This window comes from Chrysemys picta, chromosome 2 (assembly GCF_011386835.1).
Source record: "Chrysemys picta bellii isolate R12L10 chromosome 2, ASM1138683v2, whole genome shotgun sequence".
Classification (NCBI taxonomy): Eukaryota; Metazoa; Chordata; order Testudines; family Emydidae; genus Chrysemys; species Chrysemys picta.
Genome location: NC_088792.1, coordinates 213,523,815 through 213,541,535, shown reverse-complemented (window position 1 = coordinate 213,541,535; position 17,721 = coordinate 213,523,815). Strand labels below are relative to the sequence as shown.

Here is a 17,721-nt window from a genome sequence, read left to right as displayed (position 1 = left end):
ATCCAAGTAATTAATGACTATATTGAGTAGTACATGACCTAGAACTGACCCCTGCAGGATCCCACCGAGGAGATACACTCTCTGTTTGACAGCAAACCATTAATAACTACTGTTTGAGAACAGTCTTTCAATCAATTATGCACCCACCTTGTAACATCTTCATGTAGACCACATTTCCCTAGTTTGCTTATGAGAATATCACATGGGACTGTGTCAAAAGCCTTATTAAAATCAAGATATATCATGCCTACCACTTCCCCAAATCCACTAAGCCAGTAAAATAACCCTGTCAAAAAAGAAAATTAGGTTGGTTTGGCATAATTTGTTCTTGACCAATCTATGTTATCTATTACTTATTACCCTATTATCTTCTAGTGCTTACAAATTGTTCCAGTATCTTTACAACTAATGAAGTCAGGCTGACTGATCTATTAATCCTTAGGTCCTCTTTGTTCCCCTTTTTAAAGATAAGTACTATGTTTGCCCTTCTCTAGTTCTGTGGGATCTCACCTGTCCTTCATGAATTCTCGAATTTCCAACTGTTCCGAGATTGCTTCAGCGAATTCCTTAAATACTCTAAGATGAATTTCATCAGGTCTACTGATTTGAATACATCTAACTTATCTAAATATTTTTAATGTGTTCTTTCTCTTATTTTGCTTGCATTCTTACCCCCTTTGTTGTTGATATTAATTGTGTTGAGTATTTGGTCACCATTAACCTTTATAGTGAAGACTGAAGCAAAATAGGTGTTAACACCTCAGCCTTCTTGATGTCATCAATTGTTAGTTCTACTTCCTTCCTAAGTAGAAGACCTACACTTTCCTTCATCTTTCTCTTGCTCCTAATCTATTTAAAGAACTTCTTATTGTCTTCTATGTTGTTTGCTAGGTATAACTCATTTTATGCCTTAGCCTTTCTGATTTTCTCTGTACGTGCTTTTGCTGTTCTTTTATACTCCTCCTTAGCAGTTTGTTCATACTTCCACTTTTTGTAAGCTTCCTTTTTGATTTTCAGGTCATTAAAGAGCTCCTGATGGAGCCATATCGGCCTCTTACTATTCTTTCTACTTTCTTTGCATCGGGATAGTTAGAAGTTGTGCCTTTAATATTATTGTCTTGAGAAAGTTCCAGCTCCCCATAACTCCCTTTTCCCTTAGATTTTCTTCCCAGGGGAATTTTCCTATCAGTTCTGAGTTTTGTGAAAGTCTGCTTTTTGGAAGTCTATTGTCCTTTATTCTGCTTCTCTCACTCCTTCTTTTCCTTAGAATCATGAAATCATGATTTCATGATCACTTTCACCAAATTGCCTTCCACCTTCAGATTTGGTAACAATTACTCATTGTTAGTCAGAATCAAGTCTAAAAAAGCTGTTCTCCTGGTTACTTCCTCCACTTCCTGAAACAAAAAGTTGTCCCTAATACATTCCAAGAACTTACTGGACATTTTTTGTTTTAACACATTATTTTTCCAACAACAGCAACACTGTCACACCCGAAGACAAGACTGGCAAATGAATCTAGTGTAAGCTTTGCTCCAATGAAACATGCATCAGAATGTTTAAACTGTGCAGTGTGACTGTAGACAAGTTTACTGAGACACTCACAAAGTTTGAGTCAAGAGATACACAAATTAGAACAGCAGAAGAGGAGTGGTGTCTCTTCAAGAATGTATTGATCCAAAATCGGAGATGCTATGTGGACATGCTAAACTGGGTAGACCATGATCTGTTGAAGAATGGTGGTGGAAAAAAGAGGTTCAGAAAGCAGTAAGAAATTAAAGAGATGCCAGAAAGGTGATGGAAAATAACCCTTCAGAAGAAGTGATTGCCACATATAGTGCCTCCAAGCAAGAAGCGAAGCAAGCAGTCAGGCGATAAACCTAGCTTTAGGGAAGCTGTATAATGAGTTTAACAACTACCTTCAACTTGCTGAAAAGAAAATATATGTGATCATGTGGACAAGAAACAAAAGAAAGGAAGACAGAGTGAACACACCATTCCTGAAGAGCACAGGAGGCAGACTGCTACTCTGGGGGAATTCTGCACCACCATGCATGTGCAGAATTCATGTGCTGTGCAGAATTTTTTTTCTCAGCAGAAAATACATTCTGTTGAGAAGTGCTAGTGCTACAGTTACGCCTTTTGCCAACCAGGGGCCACTTTGGCACCAGAACAGAAAGCAGCCCCAGCTGCGAATAGAGAAGAGAAAAGCTGCGTTCCTCACAGCTTCCTGCCTATGGGCCAAGTCAGGAGACACTTGATATGGGGGTACTGACCATGTTGAGCACATGGGGCTGCTGGGGAGGGGCGGTCACAGACTGGGGTTCAGAAGGGTTAATGGGGGGAGGACAGACTGGGGTGAGGGCTGAATGGGAGTGGGAGTTCGGGGATGGCTGAGTGGGGGTGCCGGGACACAAGGGGGAAGAGGGCTCAGGGATACATGGGGAGAGCGGGCTGGTTGAGTGCAGATGCAGGGGCACATGGGGGCAGGGGCAGATGTGCCTGATTGGATGGGGGAGGCTAGGGGTCAGCCAGGATTTGTATGGGGGAGGCTCCCCAACTCCCTAACAATCAATACCTGCCCTCCCCACCCCCTCAAAAAACTGTTCCATACTTTTCCCACCCATACTCCCCCGCAGGTTCACACCCAGGCTCCTTCCCAGAAACTTTCCCTCTCTCTAAGCTTCTCCATTACCCCTGACTCCCCCAAGCCTTGGCACTGCTTCTGAGGGGTGCAGGAAGTACATTTCAGTATTGTAGTTTAAATGAATTATTTCTCAAAGTTCTGTATTCATATTCCTAACAAGAAATCTATTTGCTAAAAAACATTTCTTGAATCTTTTTTATTGTCTGTATTGTTACAAACATACTTGCTGACAGGTATTTTGAAATCAATTACCAAAATAATTGAAACTGACATGATTATATTGTGTTATTTTGACAAATAACATATGCAGAAGTTTGCAGAAGCTTAAAATACTGTGCACAGAATTTTAAATTTTTCGGCATAGAATTCCCCCAGGGGTAGACGGCTTGTGACAGAGGACACGGTACGAACTAATGGCAATTAATACTCTGAGGGTCTGCTTAATGAGGAGAACCCTTTATGCACTATATTACCATCATGCCAACCGATAATTATGGATGTCAGAGGCAGACGTCAAGACTGCACTGCTGAAGATGGCACCTGGAAAAGCAGCAGATCCTCATGACATCGTGGTGGAAATCATCAAAGCCTTGAGAGAGGTTGGTGTATGCTGGCTCACACAAGTCCTGCACGCAGTTTGGAAAGAGAATTAAATCCCAAGAGACTGGAGAAAGTCTATACTGCTCCAGATGTGCAAAAAAAAGGTGTCATACACGACTGGTCGAAGTACTGAAGAATGAAGCTGTTGTCTCACTGCATAAAACTGCTAGAGAGAATCAAAGATAGCCACATTTGTTGAATAGTGGAGCCCATTGTAGGAAAGGATCAGTTTGATTTTAGAAAAGGAAAAGGGATGACAGATGGTATGTTTATTGCTAGACAGCTGGTGGAAAAGAAGCTGGAGGGAAATGTTGTGCACAGTTGAGCTTTCCTGGATTTGGAGAAAGCATTCAACAAAGTATGTAGGCAACTGCTGGTGCTTTTGCTATGATTCTATGAAGTATTAGAGTATCTTGTCCAGATGGTTATGGGTGCTCATGGTGGTTCCAGGACAAAAGTGCGGATGCCCTTTGGTGTAACGGAGGGTTGTGAGATGAAGGTTGGGCTCCACCAGGGATCAGTGCTTGGTCCATTACTATTCTTAATTGTGATGGACTTTGTAAGTAAACATATCCAAATGGAAGGTGGTACGAAATTGATCTAGGCAGATGATATTGTGTCAATGGCCATCAGTGAGTAGTAATTCCTCGAGGCAATTGATGTCTGGCACAGGGTACTAACAAACTATGGCTATAGAATTAGTAAAGAAAAGACAAGTCATGTGGGTGACTCACGCGCAACCCAGAAAGATGAATATTAGCATCAAGGGCCAGCATCTAAATCAGGTTCCTGTGGTTAAGTACCTTAGGGGCTGGTTAGTGACAAGTGGAGAAATAGAAAGATGACTGCAAGCAAGGCTGCTGAGTATGGGGGAAGTCTGGCTCATGATAAGTGGAGTTATTTATGATAAATGGAAGCCCAGACTACTTAAGGAACACTTATGCAAAACCATGGTTAAGACCATCTCTTCTGTACAGGTCAGAGACATGGGTGACCAAAGAGAGGCACTTGAGTAGACTTGAAGCAATTGAAATGAGATGGTTGAGGGCAGTGTATATGGGGGGTGACATTGCTGGATCATGTGCAGAATGATGTAATCAGAAGTGAGGCCAAGGTCTGTGATATTAGAGAGAAGTGGCAAGAAAGGAGGTTGAGATGGTATGGGCATGAATGAAGAGAATCCTGTTAGGGAGGCATTTGAGACTAGAATTAGCAGGCTGACAATAAGAGAATTGCCTAGTAAACTGCGGATTGATTGTGTACAGGAGGATGGAGTGCATATGGAGCGGGCAATGGACCGGCAAGTTTGGAAAAAGATTAATCCTGCAACCTGACTCCAGATAGCTGGGAAAAGGGGAAGAAGTAGAAGTAGTAGCCTTTAGGGAAAACAAACATCTTATTTTCTTTGCAAATTACCAAACATTGCATTTCCATCACCCAAATGTTGGTACATGCTTGAGAGTAACTCATCTCTTTTTGGAAATTATTAATATTATTTATTTGTCAGTAGTATCTAAGAACCCCCATCAAAGATCAGGACCCCATCGTGCTAGTCACTAAAGAGCAAAGAAGACAATTGCCGCCTCAGTTTTCAATCTAGGTAGTGGAAGGCAAACAAGTTTCTGATATGTAACATCTCTCTTCAAACACAGTAGTGTTTACTGAGAATTGTGAAAATTTGCAGTATCATGACCTAGAAACCTCATGAATCAGGATTTCACAGGCCAAAATGTATTGCTGCTTATCACAGAGAATTTCTGGCTGTAGGCAATATGAGGTTAAGGATTGTTTCTGAATATGTTAATGAAAATCCTTCAGGAACAACATGTCAGTAAGATTTTTGTTGTGGTACATGTAATCGGTAATTTCCAAACTCTTGTAATTTTGTTCACCCTGCAATAGATTTCAGAAAGGTAATATTCTACTCCAGTCCCTATGGTTTTCTAAAAGTAGACTTTTAGTTGTACTTTAATCAATCAAGCCTCCTGCCATTTTCACCCAATATGCCAATCCAACACAAGCTGAATCTCAATTACACTGTCTTGTATTTTTCACTTAGCAAGACCCACTGGAAAGTACAGATAAAAATTTGCTTCATTTGTCACAGGAAGCACATCTTCAAACATATCAAAAGGTCTGTTCATTTCCCTTTTTGTTCTTCAGTGGCTGGAAGGAATCATGATGGTTAAATTAAAAGCATATTCAGCCAGGTCTGTGGCAGTCGGTTCCCTAATAAGATGTTACCTGGAATATATTGCATACATTTGCACAGCGTTGTCTTGGTACTGTCTCTTAAAGTATGTCTTAATTTGTGTTGACTGTGTAATAACATAAGATGCTTCTTAGATGAATGCTGTAGAATTTGCAATCCCTCTCATTTGTCTGCATTTCACATCCAAGGACCTTTTTCCTGTCCTGCATTATCATATGTATTCATGTTGTATAGCTGTTGGACTCATCTGCATTTCAACAAGAAAACAATTCTCTCAGTTATTTTTATTAGCATTACACTTTTTTGTTCTAATTTTGGTTATTCTCTGTTTACGCTAATTGAAGTGGCTTATTTTTGAGCCTTGCAATTTTGTAGTCTCCTAGACTGAGTATATGAGGGAGGGTCGTGGTCTTTGAAAGAAAATAATTATTACTTGTAATTTGACTTTTCTCATACAAAAGCACAGTTATCTGCTCTTTACGTTTTCAAGGGCTTGAACTTTATGGTGTAGTTAGGCATAGAGATGAAAGGAAAGATACAATGGCTTTCTACAATCAGTATTTCTATCTGCTTTACTGCCAGGTGAGCCTTATGTAAAAGAATTCAGTAATTTTACGTATTTTGTAAAGAAACCTGAGTCTGAGGCAAAAGTGACACTAACATGAGACTCTGTCAAAAATATGGCCTTCAAAGAACTCTAATTAACACGAGTAACAAAGCTGGTCTAGTAACCTAGTGGTATCTCTTTGTGCTGACACACCAGCGATCCAAATTTTTCTTCCTCTTCTTTCCTGCTTACTGGGCCAGCTAGAAGTGGGAGTGTTGCTCTTGATGTCAATGAGGATGTGATACCCTTTCTTTCATAGATAATCAGTCATCCATGGTATTCATAGAGTGCCAGTCACTGCATAGTGTTTAGGCAGTAGATTTCTTCTAGTGATTATACTTTTTCTTAATGTTTTAGTTCAAAAGAACTAAGGTCAAAATTAAAAAGCACATATTCAGTATTGCCTAACTCTAAAATGAACATAAGGCAGTATTCATCCATGAGATTCTGCTGTAGTTTATAAAACATAGATGAGTTTTCAGGGTTTGTGGTGTCAGAAGAAGCCCTCCAATTAATGTTATTCATTTGTAATGAATGTGAGGCCTAATATTAACCCTTCTTTCTTTATTTCTAAGAATAATGAAACTCGCTGAGGCTATTTAACCTCAACAATGGGTTGAGGGGGCAAGAATGTATACAAGCAGGTGCACTGAGCCATCAGAATGGTGAAAAATCTAAATACTAACAGAGATTCCTTCCAGCATGAGAGACGTGTATTACCTTGTCAATGCCTTTGGTATCTTTATACGTTTTTGTTTTCTTTAATCACTATGTTGCAGACACGCTCTCCTTAAATTTACTATTATATATGGCTATAGCTATGTTTTCATTCCTATATATGTGTAAAGTATATTAAAAATGCATTCAAATGACTATGAAAACGTAATTGATACTCTTCAAATACAAGCAATTCACTGTCAGTCTAAGTACTGCTAGTTCTCTTATCTTTAGTTTATTTTAAGTGTACAATGAAATATCAGAGGAACAATTTGTTTGAAATTTCACAACTGTTCTAGGGCAGTCTTTGTATGTGAAATGTACTGCACTAGCTCACCAATTTACTGGATGGTTTTTAAAGGTAGATATCAGTGTGCAGATGTTCATTAAAAAAAAATCCTGAGGGTAGTCTAGGTAACATTAAGCAACCACTGCAACTAGTTTCCTGCCAGAGGTAGACTGGACATGATCCATTGATAATATAATCCTTATTATTTATGAGTTTTATTGCTCTGTCTCTCTAATACATCAGTGTAAATATTGGTAGGCTGTCGCTGCTTTTCTTCTGCAGATTCCATGCCTTCTGAATATAAAATCACCAAGTTAAAACAAGTAGGATATTTTTGTACAATTAAGGATTTTTTCCTGAAAAATATATTTTATTTTTTCCTAAAATATAGGCTAAAATTGAATCTCCAGATCTAGATTTCTATTTTACTTAAGTTCCATCGTACTCACAGTTTGACTGGAAACACTGATGCATAATACCAAGTACATTATATTTAATACTTATATATGAGAGAGCTGTGTCAATGTTTCCCATTAATTAAACTTTCCAGGAGTTTCACTAGACTCTCTAAAGAGCTGATTTGCTATTTAAAAACAAGACATCTTCTGGAAATTAAAAGCATCACTAGAACATATTACACAACACTGTTGTTCTGTATGAAAGATTAATAGAGGCCACTGCATTGTCATAAATATTTATAGTTTCTAAAATTTTGACCACAGTGTGTTTGAATCCCAGGGGCAGGGCTTTTTGATTGTGCCAGACTAGGAGAGGGTGGGCATAGGACAGCCGACAGAGAGACACAAGTCAGGTGGAGAGAGCAGCATGAGCTCTGGTTCATTGCATTACTCCATCACAAATATGCACCTCTTTCAAAAGTTAAAGAATAAGGCAACTTCTGAAAAAATGCCTGCCTTCCCTCACCGCTCCCACAGCAGCCGGCTGAGGGAGCAACTCAGATATATAAGGATACAGGCTCAGACAGCAACTCGCAGAACCAAATGTCTTCTGCACGCTGGGCTATTTGGGGAGGGATTGTGCATATACATATAAAATCCCTTACAGAGTAATGAATTAAAGGCTGAAATCTTGGAGACTCCAAGATTTCAGCCTTTAATTAAAATGTACATTTTAATGCTCATACAGCCTTGAGTAATAGGACTTATTTATTGCAGGAATGTTGGCTAGAAAGTGGTGAAAGACGCATGTAGTCAGTGTTTCATTTTGGGCAAATCGTTTCATCTCTATCCCTCATACTCCTACCTGTATAATGAAGATGACGATACCCACCTTCCTTTGTGAATTGTTTTGAGATCTATGAATGGAAAACTTCTCTATAAGAACTAAGTATGATGATAATGATTAAGACTTTGTCTACATTAGAACTCTTGTCGACAAAACTTTTGTCGATCGGGGTGTGAAAAAACACACACCTGACCAACATAAGTTTCACTGACAAAAGCACCGGTGCTCGTTGTGGGTGGTTTAATTATACTGGTGGGAGAGCTCTCTCCTGCTGTCATAGAGGGGCTACACAGGAGACCTTACAGCAGCGCAGCTGCAGCGATACAGCTGTGCCACTGTAAGGTCCATAGTCTAGACGTAGCCTAATTGTCAAGTAGTCCATAAACTATAGAGAGACGTGAGAATGTCCATATTTCAGGGCCTGTCTCGGCATCCATGTCAGTTCTATACAGCAACTCTTTTTTTCTGGTTTTTTAAACCCCTGCAGACTGGCCATCTGTGAGAGCTGCCAGCCAGCTGTGCTGGTGAGATTAACATAAGGACATAAGAATGGTCATACTGTGTCAGACCAATGGTCTCTCTAGCCCAGTATCTTATCTTCTGACAGTGCCATATACTTCAGAGGGGGTGACCAAAATAGGGCAATTATCAAGTGATCCAATCCCTGTCATCCAGTCCCAACTTGTGGCAGTCAGAGGCTTAGGGACACCGAGAGCATGGGATTGCGTCCCTGGCCATCTTGGGTAATAGGCACTGAAGGACCTGTCCTCCATGAATTTATCTAGTTTTTTTTAACCCAATTACACTTTTGGCCTTCACAATATCCACTGGCAATGAGTTCCACAGGTTGACTGTGCATTGTGTGAAGTAATTCCTTTTGTTTGTTTTAAACTTGCTGCCTATTAATTTCATTGGGTGACCCCTGGATCTTGTGTTGTGTTAAGGGGTAAATAACACCACCTCATTCACTTTCTCCACACCATTCATGATTTTTATAGCCCTCTATTGTATCTCCTCTTAGTCATCTCTTTTCCAAGCTGAACAGTCCATCTTTTTAACCTCTCCTCATATAGAAGCTGTTCCATGCCCCTGATCATTTTTGTTGCCCTTCTCTGGACATTTTCCAATTCTAATACATCTTGTATGAGATGAGGTGACCAGAATAGCTGGCAGTATTTCAGGTGTGAGTGTAACATGGATTTATATAGTGGAATTATACTTTCTGTCTTATGATCTATCTCTTTCCTAATGCTTCCTAATGTTCTGTTAGCTTTTTTGACTATGGCTGCTGCACATAGAGCAGATATTTTCAGGGAACTATTCGCGATGAGTCCAAGATCTCTTTCTTCAGTGGTAACAGCTAAATTAGAACCCATCATTTTGTATCTATTGCTGGGATTATGTTTTCCAGTGAGCATTACTTTGCATTTATCAACATTGAATTTCATCTGCCATTTTGTTACCCAGTTTTGTGAGATCTCCTTGTTACTCTTTGCAGCCTGCTTCGGACTTGATACAAAATTATTCACAATAGTTAATCTGCAGGTTTTGCAACCTCACTGTTCACCCTTTGTCAAGGCTCCTTCCCCACTCTGAACTTTAGGGTACAAATGTGGGGGCCTGCATGAAAACTTCTCAGCTTAACTACCAGCTTAGATCTGGTCCGTTGCCACCACTCCCAATGTGCTAATTCCCTTCCCTGGGTAGCCTTGAGAGACTCTTCACCAATTCCCTGGTGAATACAGATCCAAACCCCTTGGCTCTTAAAACAAGGAGAAATTAACCATCCCCCCTCCTTTCTCCCACCAACTCCTGGTGGATCAAGATCCAACCCCCTTGGATCTAAAAACAAGGAAAAATCAATCAGGTTCTTAAAAAGAAGGCTTTTAATTAAAGAAAAAGGTAAAAATCATCTCTGTAAAATCAGGATGGAAAATAACTTTACAGGGTAATCAAACTTAAAGAGCCCAGAGGAACCCCCTCTAGCTTTAGGTTCAAAGTTACAGCAAACAGAGGTAAACACCCTAGTAAAAGGTACATTTACAAGTTGAGAAAATGAAGATAAAACTAACACGCCTTGCCTGGCAGTTTACTTACAAGTTTGAAATATGAGAGACTTGTTCAGAAAGATTTGGAGAGCATGGATTGATGTCTAGTCCCTCTCAGTCCCAAGAGCGAACAACCCCCAAAACAAAGAGCACAAACAAAAGCCTTCCCCCCACCAAGATTTGAAAGTATCTTGTCCCCTTATTGGTCCTTTGGGTCAGGTGTCAGCCAGGTTACCTGAGCTTCTTAACCCTTTACAGGTAAAAGGATTTTGGTGTCTCTGGCCAAGAGGGATTATAGTATGGTACACAGGAGGGCTGTTACCCTTCCCTTTATAGTTATGACATCCTTTGATCCAGATCGTGTGTGAATATGTTGAACAGCACTGGTCCCAGTACAGATCACTATTTACCTCTCTCCATTGTGAAAACTGGTCATTTATTCCTAACCTTCATTTGCTATCTTTTAACTAGTTACTGATCCATGAGAGGACCTTCCTTCTTATGCCATGACTGCTTCATTTGCTTAAGAGCCTTAAGACCCAAGAGGGACCTTGTCAAAGGCTTTCTGAAAGTCCAACTACACTACTATATCTACTGAATTACCCCTGTCTATTTGTTGACCCCCTCAAAGAATTCTGAGAGATTGGTGAGGCATGATTTCTCTTTACACAAGGCATGTTGACTGTTCCCCAGAATATCATGTTCATATATGTATCTGATAATTCTGTTCTTTACTGTAGTTTCAACTGCCTGGTACTGACGTTAGGCTTACCGGCCTGTAATTGCCAGCATCACCTCTGGAGCCTTTTAACAAGTCGGCATTACATTAGCTATCCTCCAGTCATTTGGTACAGAGGATGATTTAAGCGATAGGTTACATACCACATTTAGTAGTTCTGCAATTTCATATTTGAGTTCCTTCAGAACTCACAAGTGCATACTATCCTGGTGACTTATTACTGTTTCATTTATCATTTTGTTCCAAAACCTTCTCTATTGACACTTCAGTCAGGGATAGGTCCTCAGATTTGTCACCAGCCTGCCTAATTATACTTTTACATTTGATTGGCCAGAGTTTATGCTACTTTCTATTTTGCTCTGTAGGATTCGATTTCCAATTTTTAAATATATTTTTTGTCTCTAAGTTCCAAATTGACACTATTGTTTAGCCACGGTGGCATTTTTTTTGTCCCCTAGTGTTTATTATTTTTATTGGAAGGGAGAGGGTAATACGTATAGTTAGAGTCTCTCTTATGATGTTTTTTAAAAGTTCCCATGCAGTTTGCAGGCATTTCATTCTTGTGACTGTTTCTTTTAATTTCCATTTAACGAGCTTCATCATTTTTGTGTAGTTTCCCTATTTCAAGTTAAATGCTTCTGTGGTGGGTTTCTTTAGTATTTTCCCCCTACAAGGACGTTAAATTTAATTACATTATGGTTGGTGTTACTGAGCAGTTCAGCTATATTCACCTCTTAGACCATATCTAAGTACTAAATCAAGAATTGCCTCTCCCCTTGTGGGATCCAAGACTAGCTAAAGCAGTGTCTAGAAATTTTATCACTGCATCCCATCCTTTGGTGACATGTTCCCAGTCAATATTGTCATAAGTTGAAACCCCTCATTATGACTTGGTTTTCTGGTTTTGTAGCCTCTCTAATCTCCCTGAGTATTTCACAATCACCATCATCATCCTGATCAGGTGGTCAGTAGTATATTCCTACTGCTATATTCTTATAGTTTGAGTCATTTAAGATTTTTACTATATTTGGCTCCATGCTTTCTCCTGCATATAGTGCCACTCCCCCACCAGTATGATCTACTCTGTCATTCCTATATATTTTGTCCCCTGGTATTACCACATCCCACTGATTAACATCATTCCACTGCCTATTATATCAATATCCTCATTTAATACCAGGCACTCAGGTTCACCCATCTTAGTATTTAAACTGCTTGTATTTGTATACAATCACTTATCAACTTTGTCAATATTTAGTTGTCTGCTTTCATACGATGTAATTGAATGGGACTCTTTTTCATTTGTTTCTCTTCAGCTCTTATCTATGCTTTATCAATGTCTCTCCTTTCCTCTTTACTGGGATACAGAGTATCCCCTTTAATAAATCCTCCCCTAAAGGATGTGTCTGTCCAAACCATGTGTTCTTCTGTACCTCTTGGCTTTTACCCCAGCCCTTAGTTTAAAAACTCCTCTCCAACCTTTTTAATTTTATGTGCCTGTGTTGGCTCCCCCTTTCCCAAAATGTTCCACAGTTCCTAACAAACCTGAATTCGTCCATTGTCTCATCCACACATGAACAGTAGGTTGACTGAAAGCATGTGTAGCAACCAAGGATCAACACACCAGACCTGTTCTCATACCGCTAACCCTACAAAGCCCCACTTCTCAAGCCATCCCTACCCTATACTTACAGTCAGATCACATTAAGTGATGGACTCACTCTGACTGGGCATGATTGAAGGTTGCAAGCCTACTGGCAGGACAGCCACAACACCTCGTAATTTAGAGTATTGGAGATTTTGTAGATTGAAAGTTGGGGCAAAGAGAGGCTAAGTGATAGACAAAATCATAAAAAATATGAAAACAGAAAACTCAGGCAGAAGGAGAAAGTAGGAGAGAGGGAAGAGCAAAAAATAAGATAGAACTTGGAGCCTGAATATATAGAGATGGTGGAAAATACAGTGCAGGAACTGGGACTGGGAGAAAATAGCAAAGGGGACACAAACACTGACTCTCTTCTGCACCCTGGGCTTTTGCATTTAGGGGTGGGGGAAGAGCTGTCTCTTGCATTTTCTAGGGATGACTAAAAACAAACAGAAAAAATTGGTTGTTTTCCTTTTACAATTTAATATGTCATTATTTTTATTGTAGTTAAACAGCCTTCTAAATTCTATAATGTGCTGACGAGTAATAGCATCTCAGTTTCTTAAACCACAAAAAAAATTGCCTTAGAAAAGAAGCCATTATTTTAAAATGTACTGAAGACAAAGAAATGTCCCTACTTAGAGCCTAAACTGGGAAGGTGGTCTATTTTGTGCTGGCTGTGTGAAAGGCTACACTTTCCCTTCAGTCTCCTGGTCTGACTGTTCAACAGATATTCTTTAATTACCAAATTGGATTTTAGCAGTTGTAGTGAGTTGATGCATTGTGGGCACATGAGATTAGTGTTTAATCCTGCTTTTTATTACTATCTAAAATTGTATACTTGAGAAAATATTGCAGGTGTATTGCACACTCAGAGTACAGAAATGAGACTTATTACTGAGTTTTCTTCCAATTGGCACCAGTTAGAAAAAATTCCAGCGGAGCTCTGCATTGATGCATAACCTTATATTTACCAACAGTGTGTTAAATAATGTGAAGTGAAGGAGGACTGCAATCTCTTAATATATATATATTTTAAAACTAAAGTTGTCTAAATATAAACATTTTTCCTCTTCACCCCAAGATGTTTACTCTCTTCTCTTGTATTTTATTTTTTCTGAAATAAAGACAAAAGGGATGTCAGAGCTCAGAAAGACTTTGTGTTAGTGAGCGGTAGGGAAAAGAACTGAAAAGGATCAGTGAATCAGATGTAATTTGGGCTCTGTTTGAGATACCAAATCTGTGTTTTGCTGACGGCCAGTATTCCTGTTTTGAAAAGCTGCATAGGCACTTCTATCAAACAGAAAGAACTTTATCCCTATTTTCATTCTGGCATGCCTATTATGACTTTGTTCAGCAAGCAAAGAGGATTATGGGAAATGGAAAGTAGGTGACATGTTTTATTAAAGAACTGTGCAAGTCTTTCACTGCGAATTGAAGGATTGAACAGTCTTGTGATAATATTTTCGTTCACAGGTAACTTTAAAAATATAGGGCCCTTATATTGATTTAGCTAGCTTAAGAGGAAACCAAGTAGTGTTGAATATGAAAATTTGCTTTTAAAAAGTGACTGTAAGGTGTAATATTTCTTATTTACGTTTTCAATATTTCTCATTTATATTTTGCAACAAAAATATTCAGTACAGCTGAAAGCATAGTTTTTAATTTTAAAAACTAAAACTGCACAGAGAGTAAATAAAGGTGAAACTTCTGTCTGTCTCTCTCTGTCTCTGGTATAAACACCCAGATTGCCTTGAACATGCAATATTTTAGGACAACGCATATACCACAACGCCTGGTGTGATGCCATCAACCGTGGGCACTCTGGCTGGCACAACAGTGTTTAGTATACTCAGTGTGTTTGATGAAGATGTTGCATATAGTGTTGTTGCTACTTGGAAAGAAATTAGCTCTTGTACTGAATGGCAAAAAAAAAAATAGCAGAAACTGGCACAAAGTATTTTTGTCAGGATATTGCCCTTCTAACTCATCCGCAGTGTAAAAGTGCATAAATTTCACAGAAGTAACATTTGTATTCTAGCCGTAGGTTAAAACTGATACATACCACAACTTGTTTTTAAACCATTATATTAGTACTGTTTTCAACTGATGAGATAAACAAACCCTGTGACTTAGGTCTCAACTCTGCAAATATATTTTTTCCTTTAGTTAGACTATTTTTTGTTTTTGTTTTTTGTTACTAAAGGATTAGTGAACTGAGTAAAGGAGCCTTACAACATGAAGATGTGGAAAGCTGAGCTACTAAGAGTCAGATTGTGGAACCCTTAACATTGCAATTACTCAGACCAATAGTCCCACTGATTTCAATTGTGTTGCTTGTGTGATTAACTCCACATCATCGTGAGTAACGGTTTCACAATCTTGCCCTGAGTTTGCACAAATTTGCAGCGCATGTTGTGAAAGTAGAGGATTTGCATTCAAAGAGCTATATATGGCCCTTAATAAGCATCTCAACTCCCATTGTATCATATGTACTGCATATGACTAATTGACGTTAGATACTACTCAACATGAGTAAGGATGTCAGAATGTAGTACATAGAGTATGTCTACACAGCAACTAGACACCCACGGCTACCCTGTGCTAACCAGCTTGGGATTGCGGAGCTCAGGCTGTGGGGCTGTTTCATTGCTGTATAGACTTCTGGGCTTGGAGTAGGACATAAGCGGTGTCGGAGTCCCAGATCTCAGGCTCCAGCCTGAACCTGGAAGTCTACACAGCAATGGAACAGCCCAAGCCTCATGAGCCCAAGTCAGCTCCCATGTTTTTGCTTTGCTGTGTAGAGATACCCTAAGATTGTAGACCAAGATATTTAAAAGGGACTAGTGGATTAGTATGTTCGCTTTTCTGAAAGCACGAAGGAACTTCTCTATGACAGTCCACTTTAAGGTGTCTCAAGTTAGGCCCCCAAATAACAGAAGCACCCAAAAGTAACTAGATTTAAAAAAAAATCTTTTTGGTAGTGCATGGAATAATTATAAAATGTGGTGCATGTGTGTAAGGACAGAACCAAAAGGTGCTACAAAAAAGAATTAAAAAACATGTTAAAAAGAATACTGATATTGAAGCATCTGTGAAAGAGTCAGTGAAAAGTTTTAGTATAACATTTAAGAATGGTTATAATCAGAAAAGTGACTATGTAAAAATGACCTAATATTTGATATTTATTCTACAATTAATGATTTCCCTATCAAATTTGCTTGTCTTGTAAGTGAAGACAAGATATTTTTTAAATGCAATTACTGCAGCTCATCCTGTTACCCAGAAACCAAACTTGTTTTTTCTTCTATGTACATCATCAGTAATAAAGATTCTGAAATCAGAAGATGCATAAGGCAGGCTAGAATATACTTCTTCACAACTACAATAATGCTACACTTCTGATAGTATAAAAAAATCTAACTTTATATATTACTTAAAGATTACCTATATTTGTATTGAAGGATGTCTCATGGACTTTCTTGTGTCAATCTGTACCACAAGTTGAAATATGAGTGGTTCCATTCAGGTGTTTAAATTGGGTAGTAGATCTCCTTACAAAGAAAGGGGTAACCAGTCTGAACAAAGTACAGTGTTATAAAGCAGTGTATTTTTTTTTCCGGTTTCCCTATCCCTATCCCTAGGGAGGCCTAAAAAATAGCCCTTTCTTTTTGGAAACAGTACAGTGTTCAGATGTTAAAAATCTTTAGACTGTCAGAAATCAAGGCAGAGCATCCCTAAATGCTTTCTTGCACTGTCAGAAGTAAAGAAACATGACTAGAAGCATGCAAACTGGGTAATTGATGTGTAATTGTATCATGGTTACTTTTGTTGCTATTTGTTTGATTCACTGAGAAGTTATCCTGCAGGGATAAATATACCTGGGTTTCCCATTTTAAGACATATTTTGTTTGCTATTTTTAGGAAATATGTGTTTAATAGCACTTGGAAATTATAATGTCCAAAATATCCACTGATTGGACATTAGCTCTGAGGACAACATTAGGCTAAGATAAGTAATGTTTTTTCTGTAAAATAAAATCAATGTTGAATCATATTTCTGCCTTTAACCTGAAAGCATAGACTCTCACATTTTAAAGCTGAAAAATCCAAATGGCAAAGTACCCCTCACTGTTTTAGGATTAGCACAAATAAATGAAGTTATATATGAATATTTTGTATGAAAGTATCTTTACTTATTATACTAACATAGCCCATTCCTTATACTCTTTTTCTCAGTCCTTAGTTAAAAATCCCATTGATTTCAGTGGGAGTTTTGCCTGAGAGGAGATCGCAAGACCGGGCTGTCAAATTGCAAACCAACATGTTAATGGAGCATCTGAAAGTATATTTTAATTGTATGAGAAATTATGCTAGTTAATTGAAGGTTACTAGTAAGGTACATGAGAGCAGAGATGTATTTTACAGATATTATGAATCATTCATTTCATTAGACACAAGTATGTGAATGGTTTAGTTCTCTAGTGTACTCTAAATGAAATTGCATGTTTAGTAGTACTTCAGGTTTTGTACACTACACATTAAGACATATGTTTTTGTTAATTGCATACAAGAAAATTTGAGAGCTTTATTTAATACCACAGAGATGCAGGAATTTAATTTATCTTTTGGTGGTTGCAGAGATTATTTTTTTTCCCTTTTAGGCAACAAATATATATTTGTTTTGGTTGGCATATAATAAAAATCAATCTTAAATCTTTAAATTTGATTTACTCTCTAAATTCAAAACTGTCAAATGGATTACCTTTTAAAATACTCCATCTTTAACAGCAAAATAATAACAATACAAATAACAATAACATAAATATAAAATTTGCTTCTGGATTAAGGCCCATATCCTGCAAATACTTACACACCGGAATAACTTTAAACCCAGGAGTCCCATTCACTTCAATGGGAATATTCACATAATTAAAGTTAAGTATGTGCGTAAGTGTTGGTAGGATTGTGG

At 38.4% G+C, this 17,721-nt stretch overlaps 1 protein-coding gene across 4 annotated transcripts in view; it reads left to right on the top strand.

Annotated features, from left to right (window-relative positions):
• The window catches only part of CDH2 (cadherin 2), a 191,671-nt gene that overhangs the window by 113,249 nt on the left and 60,701 nt on the right, over window positions 1–17,721 (top strand). The window lies entirely within an intron of this gene.